Below are 14295 nucleotides of genomic sequence, written 5' to 3'. Positions count from 1 at the left end.
TCATTCAGCAGTATAAACTCTGACACTTGACCAGACAATTGCCTTGGGGACATTAGCTAAAATAGCCTCAGCTTTAAAATTGAAATATGAACTTCTGAAGGCTTTGGTAGTTGCTTTCTGGTGCCACTGAGACAACCAACAGAAATACTGGCTGCTGGATACATCAGCATCACTAATTTAGGAAGACACTGGTGATGTGCACATACCCTCTCATCCTGCAGTGTTCTTTCCCTGTGGTCTGCAGATGCAGGAAGCTCAGCTGTTCTTTCCCCAGTGTTAGGACAGGTGTAGTTTCTTCATCTCTTCTACTTGCTGTCAGGAAGCCAAACAAGGAGCTGGTTGGTGCTGTGTAGCAGTTAGTGTGTTGGGGTGGTGGTGCTGCCCTGCAGATGTGGCAGCCACAGCGGTGACCCCAGAAAGGCTGCAGCAGCACAAAAGCAGCTGTAAGTATGCCAATGGTTTGGGGGCTGCAGGTGCTTGGTGGGAGATATTTGATGTCACTGATTCCATGCTGAATCAGGAAGGGAAGGAGGACACTGAGTTCAGTACATTCTTTATAACTACATCTGTTAATGTGCCTGATAAGGTGTAAATGTGTGCACAGCTCAGTGCTTCAAGTGCTGCACAGACATGCTGCTCACTGCTGCTGTATTTTTAATAGGTGTGCTCTCTTCGTGGTACTGCATGGCTCCAAAATCCTACCCAGACTAACAGGGAGTAAATATGTTGTCGATTACTCCTGGATGTCCTAGAGGGACGAGAGTGGTACTGGTTTGAGTTCACTTCAGAACAGTGCACCTGTATACATCCCTGACCCAGCTCTCCTTTAGCTACCAAACCAGCAGCTGGGACAGCCAGGTAATTTTCCTGCTTTTGTGCAATCAAATAAAGGCAGTGAGCTAAACTTACAGCTCATTCTCTCTGATCATCAAGTAACTTTCTCTGTACACTCCAATACAACAAGAACATAAGGAGCTTTCTGGACAGAACCGTGCAAGAGCAAATGTCCCTGCTGCAGCCCATGGAGGACCCATGCTGGAACAGGGGGAGGAGGATGTTCTGTGCAGGAACTGCAGTCCACAGGAGGAGGGTTATCATAAAGTGCTGCAGCCCATGGAGGACCCTTTCTTTGTGTCTTTCCCTTGGATCCTTGTCAAGCTCTTAAGAAGTTCTTTAGGGCCATAGAACTGGGGGCAAGCTTGGCCTCAGAGAAATTCTAGCACTGTGTCTCTGTAAATCCCAGGCCATTGCTGTCTGTTGCTGTGAAGTGTCAGGCTCTGCATTGGTTGGTAACTAACAGCAGCAACGCTTAACGAAGTTGAGTGAGGATGATGGTTAAGCATTTCTTATCCTAAGGAGCTACCGTGGCAGCTGTGGAAGGCTCCTACAGTCTGGGTGTGCTCTGAATAACCTCTCTCACTATGGTTCACATTAGAAATTTTGATTATCTGTCAGGCGGCTGCTCCCCTTCTCTTGAGCTATCAGGGTTGCAACACTCTGTAGAAGTCATTTACTTGCCAGCGGTACCGTTAGCCCTTTGTGAACAATTAAGCTGAGGTCAGAGGTTGTAATATATCAAATTTGCGGACCGTATTAAATTTTATTTTTACTGAAAGGAACTTTTTGTCTCTTTTATCAGGAGGAAAATTAAGCTGTGAACTGGAATTCCATCAGGCTGTCTGCTGCGAAGCCCTGCGGCTTTAGCAAACAGGCAGCAGTGGTCAGAAATGACACTCAAAAGGTAAATTTATTTCTTTTTTATTAAAAAGGATAAGTTATGACCTGCACAGTATATCTTTGAGAAGGAGGCAACTTAACCCAATGTGCTGTATTTTCCCATTTCTGCTAAAAAGAAGGATTTTGCCCTGTACAGAGCTGTTCTGGATGAGAGGGAATGGGTGCTGAGCTGGGCTGCAGCCTTGGGGTGCAGGTGTACCCACCTTCTTTACCTGCCCCTTCTCTCAGCAGCTTTGCCACTAATTTCTAGGAACTGGATCACTTTCAAAAACTCTGTTCAAACTTGCTGTCTCTGTGAATTTTTGCCACTCTAAAGAAACTTTACATTAAAACATAAGTACAGTGAAACCTCTGGTCACACCCTGACTTTCAGAGGGCAGACAGTTCTGGTATCCAAACACCAAATTCCCAGACAGGCTGGCTACCCAACCAGGCTGGCTGTGCCTTTGGCCTCACCAGGGTTGCATACTAGAGGAAGGATTGCCTTTTGGGTCTGAGCATGCAAGCACGTGCTTGTTCTCTTCATCTGGGTATAAAATACTCCTTTCTCCCTTGCACAGGTATTAAAGTATACGTGAAAACTTAAGTAGCCTGCATGCTGTTTTTGCAACTTGCTCTGTTGCCTGCAGTTGACCAGCTGTGGTTTGCAGGCAGACATGTTTGATTTGGTGCACAGTGGCTGATGATAACAAATTAGGCTGCAAAGATCCTATGGCTTTTTCATTTGTCTGTAAGATGAAGGGTTTACCCTGCTATATTTGCTGCTTGTTTCTCCTCTTCGCCGTACAGTGTTATGTTCCACTCATCCATATCTCCTGTGTTTCCACCCTAAAGAAGGCAGAATTTCAACAGCAAAGAAAAGGGATTCTGTTGTGCTCTGTATAATTTGAATAACACCCTGTGGGATGAATTGTGCAATTTTAATATTCATTATCTCAAATGTAGACAAAAGAATAGACTGTAGTAGAGAAGACTGATTAGCAGATCACTGAAGATAGGTCTTTTCCTTCTTTTTTTTCTTTCCTTTTAAACTTTGCCATTGTTTGGTGATAAGCAAGTAAAACATTTTCTGAAGACCTGAATCTTTGGTATTCAAAAATGTAATGCAATAACTGTGGAAATCATCCTTCAGTAAACATATACATGGGAGCCCAAGAGCCATGGACAGAACTTAGATAAGTCTTAGGCCTCACTGATGAGCAGTGGAGGCCGAGAGATTTCTGTTGCTCCCTCAACTCTAAATGAAAGGTTGGTTTTGAAGGGAGAGGGGAGCATGCAATCAGTCCATAAAATGAATGGTAATGCTTTAATTATCATTCTATTGTCATTCTTCCTCTTTAGCTGCTTGGAGGTTGTGCAGTTTGCATATTCATTCCTTTAAATCTCACAAAGGTTTTGTTGTTGGCAAAAGTTTGACTGGAAAAAGAGGGCAAGCTTGTCATTAATGGGCTAGAAGGGAAAGAAGGAAGAAGGGCTGTTTACCCCTCACTCCAAGATTTCTGTGGGGAAGGATACAGGGTGGGTACTGTTTTTCAGAAATAGAGATACAAAGGGTTTTGGTTTTTTTTTTTTTTGTATAGGCAAACACAAGTGAAATCACTTCTGGTAGCTCAGTTTGGGAGTGTAATGGAACTTAGCCAAATAAAACTCATCTAACTATCACCCAGTGAACTAACCATTTTTATAAAGGCTACAGTCTTTGCCAGTGTCCTTCCAGAGAAGCTTTCCAGGAACTCATTTTGTTAAAATCGTAGGTGAAATACAGTTCTATGTACTGAGTTAATTTCTTTGCCATAGAAGAAATGTATTCACAATATTTCTGTTGGTTTCTTTTCAGAAAGTGGCATGTAACTCATAGAGGACTTCCAGCTCCTGTGAAAGAGGGAGAGGATATTTCTGTTCTGCAGTCTTCACATCTAAGGAGGTAAGATGATTTCTTGTAGAAACACTATCACAACTGCAGCCTTCTTGATTAGTTCTTTACATCCTCCTGTCATGCATTATTCTCCTTACATGGACACTTCTCCAGGTTTTGTAGAAGTACTGATTAGACAGTGTGGAGTGTGCTGATATAGTGGGCAACGCTGCAGCATCTTCCATCTCCACAACTGTTTTGAGAGGAAATGGGATTCTACTTCTTGTGCTGAGGTCAGGCTGTGTTAGAGGTCTTTTTTCAAGCCTGAGCCAGCTGTGGGTATTCTTGGGAGATGCACGTGTACTGGAGCAGACTGGGGTGATGCAGAGGCTGGGAAAAAAAAAAAAAAAAGGTTAAGGATGATTTGAAGAACATTTTCTGTGACTGTTGAGTTAGAGCCATTGCAATCAGTTCAGGCAGCAGATCTTTGCTTTTTCAGAATTGTGGTGGTCTGTGCACCTACTACACGTGATCAGGGAGCAGGAGGAGCCTGCTGCAGGCTCTGCTCATATAAGCTCTCTTCAGCTCTCACTGCAGGTATTGAAAGGTGAGTCCCCATCACAGGTGTTTCCCACTGTTGTAAGGTGATGTGCAGTGACTAAAAGGGTTGCCAAGGATGAGCAAAGAATAGACTGCAACAGTCAATAAATATTCTGAGATATTTCAGAGTCATTTCCATATTTATATGTAATCAATTTTAATTTGGCTGTACTTGCCCATCTGCTGTTTTTTTTTTTCCTAGCCTATGCTGTCTCCAGGACTGAGAACTTTGTGTTTCCATTGCCTTCTATCTCTCAGGCATGGTATAATGACAAACCAATTCTTCTGCTTCCTAGTTAATGGATAGGTTATTTATTTATTTATTTTTAAATTGTTAAAGAAAGGCTAGCTTTTAGCTATTAAACGTCTTTCATGATATTTATGACAGATTCTCCACTACTTTCTTGGTGCACATAGTCTTCAAGATCCTTAAAGGGCAATTCTTAGATTTTCTGTGCTTGGTGCTAATGTAGCACTTGTTTCATAACGAACTCGAAATGGTGGGTTTTTGCTCTGTACACAATTAGAAAACACCAAAAGCTCCACTAAAGGAAATGAATTTAGGATAATCTGCATCAGTTGAATGTGTGGCCCTGTATCTGGTTGACATTATCATGCCTACTAGAGAACAGACACCAGCTGGGGTGCTGCTACTTCATACCCACGTGGAGTAGGAATGGCCTCAATTGGGGACAATGAAAGTGGAGAATGACTATTGCTAGCACAAGTTATGAATGAGCTGTCTGAAGTATAAGATTGAAATAAAAGGCAAGCTCACCATAACGTGGTGAGATGCAGCTAAAATGATGTGGGCCCAGTGCAGTTGCTCCACTTCATGTTGCCATAGAGGGATCAGAGCTCAGAGCAGCTCCTCCAGCCCCTGTCTGTGATCAGGGATGGGAAAATTCTCACATGCCCTCAGGTTTTCAGGTCAAACTGAACTGCTTAGGGGTTGTACCTCAAAGCCACATGGAAGCACTGACTGCTGCTGTGCTAAATGCCCTGTTCCTCAGGTGGAGCTGGCAGGAACCAGTTCTTCAGCAGCTGCGTCGGTTTTCTATTTGCATTTGGATGAAAATCAAGAAGTTTCTTTTTGTCTATTAGACTCTGAATATAACTGTCTCCTCCCTTCGGCTGTCCTAGCTCTTACATATTGATGCAGTTTGCAGTACTGTAGCTACCTGGATCTAGGCTTTTGTTTCAGGTGACTTGTACCACAATATTCTCTTTGGGACGAGTCTTGCTAGAGGCAGTGTCTCCCCTCCAACCCTGAGGAGGAAACATCTGGTCTCTCTGGCACAGTGGAAGCTTCTGGGATTGTCATTCTGTTTGGCATGACTGAAATAGCCATAAGATTTGGTATGCATTTTTAGTAGGTTGCAGCTACACTCCTTGAGCCAAAGGAAGACAGTTTATACAGGAAGCAAAAGAACATTTTTGCTCAACTTTCTGTGGTAGCTTTTCATTAGTAATATTCAATAAAACAAAACCTTATAAATGCTCAATCCAGCTGCTGTTAAAATAAGAACAGAATTGCTATTGAATTGAATGAGGTCAGTCTGGGGCTCCAGATGAAGGTAATGCAATGTTTAGTTCCATCTCGCTCCATGTTGCCCAAAAGAAAGCTGGCCAGCTGTGAGATGGCGATTCAAGAAGGATGGCTGTGCCTCAGGATCCATTGCTCCAGCTGTATCAGGCTGTTCTGGTGAGCCAGAGGTTTGTGCTCTCCAGCCCAGGGCCGGGGAATTAGAAATGTGTACGGAAATAGAAGCCAGAGTTCAGAGTGAGGACACGCTACAACAAAGCCTATTGGAATGGGAGAATTGTAATAAATGGCATGAAGAAAGCATGATCATTTCAAGTTCTTGCCAAATGTGACTTGATTGTCACTTTTTTCTTGGGAATATGGCCTTACTATAAAAAATAAAAAGAAGCTGGTGATCTCTTTGGAATTAAGGGTTTAGGATATGACATGGGGAATTAGACATGGGCCTCCCATTAGCAAGAATTTTGACCTCCATGCATAGTTCTGAAAATCAATCCTATCTCCAGCCTCAGTTGAGTTTTTATTTCAACCAAAGAACAGGCACAGATATCACTGAGACGGAGAGTAGATCTTGTGATTGGGAACTTCTGATGTCATTTTCAAGTGCAGTTATAAAACTGAGTGATGACACGTAGATGTTCACACCCCAAATATTTACAAATCAAACTGTGTGGGTGCCTAGCTTTTATGGTGGCAATAAAACGTTGCTTAGTATTTCCTGCTAAACTGTTAGTACTGAGTAATTACTATCAAACAGATGGAGAAACAGGGCACTGTAGCAGAATTGAGAGTATTATTCATAAGCCTTGCTTTTTCCCATGGGCTTACAGTGTCTTGACTATACCTCGTAGGCCCCTTCAATACTGTTTATGGTGAGCATGTGCTTTTGGCAAGTAGCTCCACTGAGGTCTGGTCAAGTGATGATGACACTCTGAAATCAACAGGAGCATAAGGTGGCAGTAAAACATAAGTAAAAAATAATCCCACTCAGCTGGGATTTGCAACATTGTGCTTTGAGTCCCACTGCAGCATTGCATGTGATTTGGGTTCTCTCGTGCCTCAGTTTCCCTGTGTGTAAACAGCAATGATCCTTGTGAGGAGGGAGGGTCTTTTGCCTTTTGTAGAAAAGAAGTACTGTGAAAAGCCTTGCTTGCTCTTATGCATATATTGAAAACAAAAAGTAATCAGTGCTTTGCTGGGTTGGGGATGAATGTGCTTAGCACTTTGTGTGATCAAGCTGTAGATTACTTAGGCAGTGGTTTGTAATAAGAGCCTTATCAGTAACAAAAAACCTTCTGTCATCCTCAGACAAGCAACAATCATGTTCTAAAATGGTTGCCAAACGTGTTTATTTGAAGATGGTTGTTTCTAGCATAGCTCAAACCATTGTGTGGCGAGAGTTCAATTGCTTCCTACTAAAGCCAACATTCATAGCTTGGAAAACTCTTAGATAAATGTCAGTTTCTGCCATAATTTGTGGAATCAATGCAAACTGAGTCAAAGAATCACAAACAGTAATGTGAAAATAAAATGATCTGCGTTATGGTTTTTAAGTAAATGATGATAAACTAATAAATGCCATTAGCTGCTGCCATTACTTTGTTGAATTTAGCTGATGTTACTGTGTTGACTTTAAAAGCTATCAGCTTAACTATATAAATCCATTTGACATGTCTTTATTCAGATAAAACTTTAATACTGCAAGTGTAGCAAATTAGATGCAAATGCTCTTTTTATTTTAAGTATATTTAAAGCTGCCTTTTCAATGCAAATTTTACAGGAAATCTCAACAAGCTAGGACAGACATCTTAGCTGTCAGCGTGCAGCACTTTCATTTCGGTCTCAGGCATGGGAGCTGCATTTTGTCCCTGCAGACTGAGATAATTAAAACTACAGAGAGATGGTTTTAAATATACATGATACACAGTTACTTAAATTGTGGGATAATGCATAAATGCGGCGCTTAACATTTTTGATAGAGCAACGCCGACCGGACAACATATCCATAGATTGTAGAGAACAATTTTTTTGTGTGTAAACAGCTTTGTTTTATTTTTATTTTTCCCCTTTTCACCTGAATTGCTGCGGAAGCACAGAAATACCAGTTCAAACCCTGGGTAGGGAATGCCCTTATTAAAAAGATACTGATACCATTAACTTCTTTTTTTTTTTTTTCTCCTTCTTTTCTTTGTTTTTGAGCAGCCCGTAGCCTCCTTGGAATACATATCTATTTCAGCTTTCATTTGCTGAACCCCCTGAATGAGTTTATCCAAACAATGTGAATTTACTCAGATCTTTTTAAAATCCCACATCTCTTGTGGTTGATAAAGCTGACTTTAGCTAAGAAGAGTTGGATCAGGGTGATTTAAATTTCACAGTGAAAATGATAAGGGCTTTACTAGAAATAATAAGCACATTCAAATACTGTCATGGGCAAACAGTTGAATGTGCAGTGAGAAATTTGGCAAGGCTAGTCTTTCTCAGTGTTGATTTAATGAAGTAATGGATAGTAAAATAGAAAAAAAAAATAGCGACTTGCATTCAGAGGTAAACTTATGTTAATTCCATATCCGTAGTTTTATAAAGCATTGTTCATTAAAAAGCAGCATTAATGCTCTAATAACTTTTAAAATGTCACGCTGTTTAAAAGCCACAAAACCCAACCGAAGCCACCAGCAAGGGGAGAAGTCTTTCCTGGCAGCCCTGCGCCAGTGATGCCCGGTTATTGTCATCAGCCGAGGAGAACTTGTGTTTCAGGGAAAGAAAAAGAGAAAGCGCAGCCGCGTAAGCTGCAGGGCAAACAGTGGCCCACGGTTGAAAAAGGTTTTGAACACCAGCTTGTCCATTTAAACAACACACAGCCTCACCTTTCTCATTCAAATCGGTGGGAGCCTGCACGACCCCAGTTGCAGAGGCAGCCTTGGCAGGATCAAAAGGCTCAGATCTGTGAGGCCAGATGTGCCTTTGAGTGATGCGGCCGGGATGGCCATTGAGTGGGGCTGGGCAAGGAGCAGGAGGAGAGGTTATTTTTGAGGCAGTCCTTCAGACTGTTTATAGCCATCATTAATGGGGTTTGTGTACGGCAAGGAACCGGTGTCCAGAATTAGTGAAGTCTGATTGGTGAGGCATCTGGAAAACAATAAATCAAACGTGTATGGCGCTTGCAAGAAGGGGCAAGAGAGAAGAAAAGGGAAGAAACGTCACTCTGTTGCCAAAGGGCTGAGGTTAAGAATCCCTCTGTGCAATTTAACAGTTTTTAATTCCTACATTTTAATACCTCGCAGGCCATTGTGTCAGTCTGCCTTAGCTCCTTCATGGATCCATCTCACTGCTGCCAAGTGGATTAGCTCTCCGAGGGGCTGCTGGCCCCCTCCTGTTCGGGGATTGCATCCATCCCCGCCCTATGCGCATCCCCCTGCCCTCCCAGCCACCCTGCTGCTCCACCCCAAGTGTGGGCTGCCTAACTGGCACTGCCAAACGCCAAAGCCTGGCAGTCTCTAAGCGGGACAAGCTTTGTTTTTCACAGGTGCCCCTATGATCTTTTTTTTTTTTCTTTCCTTTTTCTTCAAGCAACACAGTAAAAACCTAATAGGAGGCTTCCTGCAATCAGTGCAGGGGAGCAGCGGCCATTAGCAGATGGGGAGAGATCAATATTCTGCCCAACCTTTCCGGTTGCAGTTCTAGTCGGTAATTATATAGCTGTTATAAATTCATGAATATCATGTGTAAGGAAAAACTAATCTCTTCAAAACAGCTTATTTCCATAGTTAATGACCAGAGAACTACCACTGACTTCGTCACTGACAACTTCTTTGTGCTTGGTAAACAGACTTCATGGGAACAAAAATGATTCTAGGGTTTAAAGAAACACTTAGGAGCTCAAATCCTCGCATCGACCATCACGCGTTTCCTACATTTGGCTCATTACGGGACAAGTATGTCCTTTAAGACACGGAGATTAATGAGGCATTTTACGAGACTAATACATTTTAAATTTTAACACCGGAGTTAGCATCTATAATTGTACAATTATACGTTCATTTAGATTTTTTAAAGATAACTAATCACAGGTGACTAGAACTGTGTGAAGAGGCAGAATTTATGTTTCTCCAGCAGTAGGAGTACTAAATCATGCAGGAATTGAAATTGTTTTCCTTATGACAGATAGCTCAGGCAAGATTAGTCAGTCACTGTTTCAGATATAATGCCTTTTTTATTACGCATACTTTATGTGGGACTATTATATTTGTAACATATATTTCTGCATACAGCAAATTAACTATTGTGTAATGCACGGACCAAGAAAGAGTATCATTAGTTCTCGCTGTCCCGCAGTTTTGAGCAGCTGGTGAAATATATACCAATCATCCAACAGCTAGCTTCATGTTAACATGTAGAACAAAGCCTGAGCGGCTCCCGTTTGACAGAACTTTACCGTGTAGTAATAAATAAGGCTGAATTATTGATGGTGATAACTGCTAATATTATTATGACCTCAATTAAGTGCTTTTTTCAGACACATTAGCAACAAAAGGTCTTCTCTGTGCTCATTGCTGTTTTTTCAAGTCCCACTTTACATTAAAATCGAATTGATCAAACCTATTTGCCATTTCGCTGTGAGTGGATAACCATAATGGGTAATCTATCAGCATGGTGCTCCCCTTAAAGCTATTAACACCTTTTGTTGTTTTACTCGAGTTTCCAAACGTGCTGAGAGGTTCAAAAAGGCAAACCCTACAATCTGTTCGGATTGTGCCGGAGCCGTGACTTGTGGCATTCTTTTAATTACCATACTTTTTTAGCTCCGCAGCTAAACAGTGATATTTCTGACACTAAGTAAGTCTTTATTTACTTATGAAGCTGTGAGACAGCTAAATTAAAGCTGATTAGCAAGATGGCAGCTCTGCTGCTTGCAGCTGAGGTGAGTTTAGCTGCTGCATGGCGTCTCCCCACAGCTCGCTGCTTGACTCTTAGGCACTGGGGCTGAGATCACTCAGCAGCGAGGCAAATAAAGGGAGCTTAGAGTGTTTTGCCCTATGGCAAATTGGCAAATTGTGTTAGTTACATGGATGTGTGTGTAAAGTGTGGAGTTGCCTGTTTGTTTGTGAGAGCTTTTATAATAGGCAGGGGGAGATAATTTCCAGGGACAGGCTGGTGGAGTGTGCATGCTTGGGGAGTTGTGGGATTACACTCATTAAAAAGTGAAGAGCTAATGAAATTAATCAGAGGAAAGAGTGAGCAAACTGGAGAATACAATATGGGCCTGTCTCGGAGAGGTTGCCTCTTTTCACACAAGTCTCTGTTGAAGATTTCTGCCCTTCTGGAACCGTTCCTCGGGTTTGTGTTTCTTGATTTTGGATATTTGCTGCCTGAACACTTGTATGGGGCTCAATGGCAGAAGAGGGAATTCCTGGTTTACTCGCTTATGACAAGCCTAGACTAAGAGTGCCTGGGCTGTGATTCGTCACTATTTGTGATGCTGATGCAACAACCGAGTGAAAGTAGGTGGTGCTGGTGTTTGCTGGCACAAAACCCTAGTGATATTCCTGGTAACAATCTCAACAGAAAAGCCTGGACAGAATAAGCAAGGAAGTCCTTTATTGCCTCATATGTTCCTTTTGTTCTTTTTGTTTATTTATACATATTAAACAATAAACACACACACACACAAAACCTCATAGCGCTGCTAGTAGTGTTGGCGTGAGTGTTCCTGGAAGAGGAGAAGCTGTGTGGATCCTTGCTTGCTCTGTGTCTGAGCAGGGAGCTGCTGTCAGCACAAAGCTGAGGCTCCTGCTGCTCCATGGGCTCGGGGAAGTGTGAGCTCATGTGGGACTTCAGTGCTGGGCTCTGCACAGCGTGTGGGCCTTTGGAGGGACAGCACAGCTCCTTTCCTCTCATCAGCAAGGGGAAGGTCACTGCGTGGCACCCTGAGGACTTGTTGCCTATGTCATTCATTTCATGTGAAAGTGTGAGTCCCTTGAGTTCAGCCATAATTACATTAAATTGTTCTAATTGCAGAGTGCTACAAGCGAAGGCAGTCGTGTGTTCGTTTCTGGCACAAGCAGTGTCAGTGCTGCCAATTTAAGCCAGGTCACACCTTTGTGATGTCAATGCCAGGAGTGGTTTTGGCTCTTTTGCTTCGTGTTGGAGTGAGTCAAAAGCAGGGGGAAATGAAGAAATACTTGTTGGCTTCAAAAGCAGATTGAAGATAAATTGCTGTTAAGCTCCCGTTCTGTCTAGCTGTTGATATGTGTAATATAGCGAATTAATTAAAAGCTTATACTCACAATATATAGGGATTTCAATTGTTTTAAAGGGATGGTTAGTCTTTCAGCAACTAGAAGATGCACTTGACTGAGCTACTCTAGTAGATCAGTGCTTCTAGAAGTGCTTCAAGTAGTTTACCGCGCTTCCAATTTCTTTGCGTCAATCACTTTTTGTGCGTTTTTAATCTCGTGTTGAACAAATCAGAACTGTCTTTTGCCTGTTTTATGCATCCTGAAAAGCAGAGTATGAAGTGGGTTGATGACAGCTCATCCATCTCACTGTTTTTCAAAGGGATTCCCCTTCTGGGCATCATGTGGAGAGGTGTTTTTCTGAAGCCCACCCACCTGGCACTATTCCCCCTTAGGAAGTGGCTGCATTTTCCTAGGGTGTTTCTTGGAGGGGTAAGGCTACATATCAAACAGCAGATTTCTGAACGGGATGTAGTGATGTTGACTTTACTGATGCTTCAGCTGCTGTTGTCTTAATATAGACTGTCGCTCATATGTCAGATGGAAACAAAAATCAATAAGCAATGAGAATGGGAGTAAAGGGAAACCAGAGAAACAAAATGATGAACAAGAATTTGGTATCTCCCCTCATGCACTTCCAGCCAGCTGTTGTGCACTCCTTACCCTCAAAGGCCCTGCAGCTAATGCCCACAGGTCCTGCCATGTGGGTCAGGGCTCTTCCTGGGTCGCTGAGGGGGATGCTGAGGCACAAAGTACCCAGTGCTGGTTGCTCGAGAGTCCTGCAGGCTCAGGCTGTGGTTAAATGGCCAAGTCCTTGTTCCCAAATTGTCTGTACCCAGGCTGCCCAGGTGTGTGCACATGTCACATGCACAATTTTAAATAAATAAATGGCTTTTTTTTTTTTTTTTTTTAAGCAATGCAAGTATTTAACAAACCCTTGAAACTGTCTGCTCAAGCCCCTGGAGCTTCTGCTTGCACCTTTGCTCCTCTTTATGTGTGCGTGCTGGGGGCCTGGCGTGCCAAGGATGCAGCAGGGTTGGGTTCAGTGCGGTGGTGATGGTGGGAGCCTGCTCGGGCAGGCTGTGCACGTGAAGTGGAAGCAGGAGGGGGAAACTGCTCTTCTAAATGAGCAACGGTGCCAAAAGCACAGTCAGAAGGTACAGACGGAGGCTATTAATGGAAGCACCAAAGCAGCCACATCTGTGATTGAATACTCAGCCTTTCAGTGCCTACTGCTGTGTTTACTGCTCCTTAATGTGGTATTGTTTACTCACAATTAAACTCTTGGCCATTAATTTAACTCTCAGATGCTGCATTGGTCACACAGACCCAAATCCCAGAGCCCGGACAGCTGTGCTCTGTACACTCCTTTAGGCACGGCTCTCGTTAGGAGGGAGCGCAGGCAGCGAGCTGACGGCACCGGCTGCTGCCCGGCCCTGCTCCTGCAGCCCCATTCCCAGAGCCCCCCCACCCCGCTCCCACCGGGCACCGGAGCGATGCAGCGCTGCAGCGTGGGAAGCGTTAATTGTTGTCAGCCTAAATTTCACACCGGAGATAACGAATGCTTGAAACCCGGACGCTGCGTGGAGTAGATAAGTGCATTTTCCTCCGTTAATTAAAACGAATCTGTAAATTTAAGCGGAGATGTTCGTTATAATAAGTTTTGAACTGGTGACAAATGTCACCAGCAAAAGGCCTGAGATAAGAGGATGTCAGAGCCATCTGCATCAATAGGCGCCGTTGTGCCCGGCACACGGAGCATTGGTGGCCGTGGTTGGTAGCAGGGAGGTGAGGTAGCCCACGGTGTGGGATTCCAGGGCGAGGGAGAGGGCCCTGGAGGAGGGAGAGTGGCTTTTGTCTTGTGAACCAGGGCTTGCGGTGATTGGGAATGTTTGGTGTCTCCCTCGACTTTCTTTCTGTTTGTATTGTCTAAAAGAAAACAATTCATCCTACATGTTGTGTGTCAATCTGTCCATGTATCCATTCTACAACTGACTCCGATAGAGGAAGTGGCGATTACTTTGTAGGCTTTCAAAACTAAAACTTCTGTCCTCCCTCAACTCTATTAATTACATCAAGGATAATGTTAGTGAAGTAGCTGCAGTCTGCTTTTGGGGCACCATTAGAAAAATAATGGCAAATAAGAGGGGTTTTACGGTAATAAAGGTTTCAAATTTCCAAATTCAGCTCAAGTTTGTCAGTGTTCAGTGGCTATTCACAATCATTTCTATCTTACATTAGGTTAGTTTCTGTTACACGCCGCTTAGCTAAAATGTTATTGCATAATTAGATGTTTTCAGCTTGAAGCCTTAATAAAGTCA

General features: G+C 43.1%; 1 long non-coding RNA gene across 1 annotated transcript in view; it reads left to right on the top strand.

Annotated features, from left to right (window-relative positions):
• The window catches only part of LOC110404341, a 114021-nt gene that overhangs the window by 36893 nt on the left and 62833 nt on the right, over positions 1-14295 (top strand). The window contains exons 3-5 of the long non-coding RNA XR_002442163.1: positions 662-858; positions 1640-1741; positions 3575-3661. This is a non-coding gene — a long non-coding RNA (uncharacterized LOC110404341). The remainder of the gene's footprint in view (positions 1-661; positions 859-1639; positions 1742-3574; positions 3662-14295) is intronic.

Source organism: Numida meleagris, chromosome 10, assembly GCF_002078875.1.
Source record: "Numida meleagris isolate 19003 breed g44 Domestic line chromosome 10, NumMel1.0, whole genome shotgun sequence".
In the NCBI taxonomy this organism is placed as follows: Eukaryota; Metazoa; Chordata; class Aves; order Galliformes; family Numididae; genus Numida; species Numida meleagris.
This window is presented reverse-complemented; position numbering and strand designations above follow the sequence as displayed.